The 2,500-nt window shown below is 62.4% G+C and overlaps 1 non-coding gene across 1 annotated transcript; it reads left to right on the forward strand.

Annotated features, from left to right (window-relative positions):
* The first annotated feature begins 1,911 nt into the window (after positions 1-1,911).
* LOC140473123 (5.8S ribosomal RNA) lies at positions 1,912-2,065 on the forward strand. The gene has a single exon (XR_011958105.1). It is a non-coding gene; the product is annotated as a 5.8S ribosomal RNA (ribosomal RNA).
* Positions 2,066-2,500: the final 435 nt, after the last annotated feature.

A 2,500-nucleotide genomic window follows, 5' to 3' on the forward strand; every position in this document is an offset into this window, starting at 1 on the left:
CACAACTCGAGCAAGTGAAAAAAAAGTAACAGGAGCGAAAGCATCTCTGTCGGCTTGGGGGTACGCCCGTTTCCGTTTCAACTTGTCTCGCGAGGGTGGTTTCGGGGCCAGCAGGAGAGCTCGTCGGGGTAGCAGGCCCTGCAGCCGTGGTCACCGCCAAACCCCCACAACTCGAGCAAGTGAAAAAAAAAAGTAACAAATAAGAAAGGATCGTCGGCTTGGGGGTACGCCCGTTTCCGTTTCAACTTGTCTCGCGAGGGTGGTTTCGGGGCCAGCAGGAGAGCTCGTCGGGGTAGCAGGCCCTGCAGCCGTGGTCACCGCCAAACCCCCACAACTCGAGCAAGTGAAAAAAAAAGTAACAAATAAGAAAGGATCATTATCGGCTGGGGGTACGCCCGTTTCCGATTCACCTTGTCTCGCGGGGGTGGTTTCGGGGCCAGCAGGAGAGCTCGTCGGGGTAGCAGGCCCTGCAGCCGTGGTCACCGCCAAACCCCCACAACTCGAGCAAGTGAAAAAAAAAAGTAACAAATAAGAAAGGATCTCTGTCGGCTTGGGGGTACGCCCGTTTCCGTTTCAACTTGTCTCGCGAGGGTGGTTTCGGGGCCAGCAGGAGAGCTCGTCGGGGTAGCAGGCCCTGCAGCCGTGGTCACCGCCAAATCCCCACAACTCGAGCAAGTGAAAAAAAAAGTAACAAATAAGAAAGGATCGTCGGCTTGGGGGTACGCCCGTTTCCGTTTCAACTTGTCTCGCGAGGGTGGTTTTGGGGCCAGCAGGAGAGCTCGTCGGGGTAGCAGGCCCTGCAGCCGTGGTCACCGCCAAACCCCCCACAACTGTTGGGCGCCTACCTGCGCGGGGCAGGAGGACACTTTCCGATTTCAAATCTCCGTTTGCCGAGTCCACCCCGAACGCACGCGGGCGGGCGGGTTCGCATCACCCTTCGTCACAAGGGGCGAAGCCCGTTCCACCGTCTCGTCAGTAGTGCCGACCGGTCTGTGATCGACGAGGGGAGCCACACCAGGTCCGGCCCTGCTGCTTGGCGGCACCGCGTCGTCGGGAGCTCGCGACAGACGGAGGGTTTCGGTGTACTCTCCAGCCACGGGAAACGAAGCCGGTGATGCAGGCGCCGGTCTTTCGCTCCCAAATCGGCTGGGTTTACATCGTTGCTATCTAGTCACGCTCCCTTCAAACCCGACGGGGTACCTATTCCCCTCACCCGTCTGTGCGTATACAGCCTCTTTGCACTTGCGGGATGGGGGTGGTGGTTTAAAGACTCTCGAGTTGCCGCCCGTCGGTCTCCGAGCTCCGTGCAGTAGTGATCCCCAGCGAACTGCCAGCAGGGCGAACGAGCGATCCCGCTCTCGGTCGGGGCGCCTGGCGTCGATCGGTGGTCGGTGGCTTGCGGGCAAGCTGCGCTGTGAGTGTGGGAACGAGTATGACGAGCCGTTGCCGCGACTCCCAGTCCACCTCGGCGGTGGCTGGGCCGGGCGGGCGTCTGCTCGGGCGAGTGCCGCCCCCGCCTCCTCGCAGGAAGTCCGCTCGCCGACACGCCGCCACGTGCACGCGTCAGTGACGCTGCCGAACCGATGGCCGGTGCCCGTTCCCGCCTCTGCTTTTCCTAGGGCAAAGCTGCTGCACGCCTCGTGATACTAGGCGGGCGACATGGTGGCGGTGATCCTGCCTCCGTCGCTGCGGTGCGTTGGGGCACGCATCGCCTCTTGGGCGCCCTGTCCTCCTCCCCCCAATAGACGTATGTTTCTGCGGGCCGCACCAGGATGGTGCTCCCCATCGCTTCACGCCACCCTGCTCCGCCCGCACGCCGGCGTGCAGGTGGCTGTAGCTCAAGGTGGGGAGCGTATGTGCGGTCCGGGTCGCTTTCCTCTGGCGAGGGAGAGACCTAAAACAAACTCAGACAACTCTTGACGGTGGATCACTCGGCTCGTGCGTCGATGACGAACGCAGCTAGCTGCGAGAATTAATGTGAATTGCAGGACACATTGATCATCGACACTTTGAACGCACTTTGCGGCCCCGGGTTCTTCCCGGGGCCACGCCTGTCTGAGGGTCGTTTGGCAATCAATCGCACTCGCCTTGGCTGGCGAGAGCGCGGCTGGGGTGTCGCAGAGGACCCGTCCTCTTTGTCCCCCTAAGTTCAGACTCCGGAGCCCTCCGGCGTCGGAGCGCTTGGCCTTTCCCCCCCACCCTGCACATTCCGTTCGTCAGGCTCGACGCCATCCCCCCGCCGGGGAGCGCGGCCTGGCGTCCGTCTGTGTCGTGGCAGTGGGGCCAGCACGGCTGTCACCGGTCCCAGAATGGCTGTCGGTGGTTCACACTGTGTGTGTGTGCCAACCCTCCTGGTCTCTGGGACACGGAGCTGCCACGAAGTGTTGAGCCTCCAGTGGGGGGTCTGCCTAAGCTCTGCACGTCCGCATTGGGTCCGTCTCTCGGTTGGCTGGCAGTGGAAAGAGTGAAGGGAGCCGCGGAGGTCCGGTGCTGGTGCGCC

The sequence above is a fragment of the Chiloscyllium punctatum genome, unplaced genomic scaffold (assembly GCF_047496795.1).
Source record: "Chiloscyllium punctatum isolate Juve2018m unplaced genomic scaffold, sChiPun1.3 scaffold_521, whole genome shotgun sequence".
Lineage (NCBI taxonomy): Eukaryota > Metazoa > Chordata > Chondrichthyes > Orectolobiformes > Hemiscylliidae > Chiloscyllium > Chiloscyllium punctatum.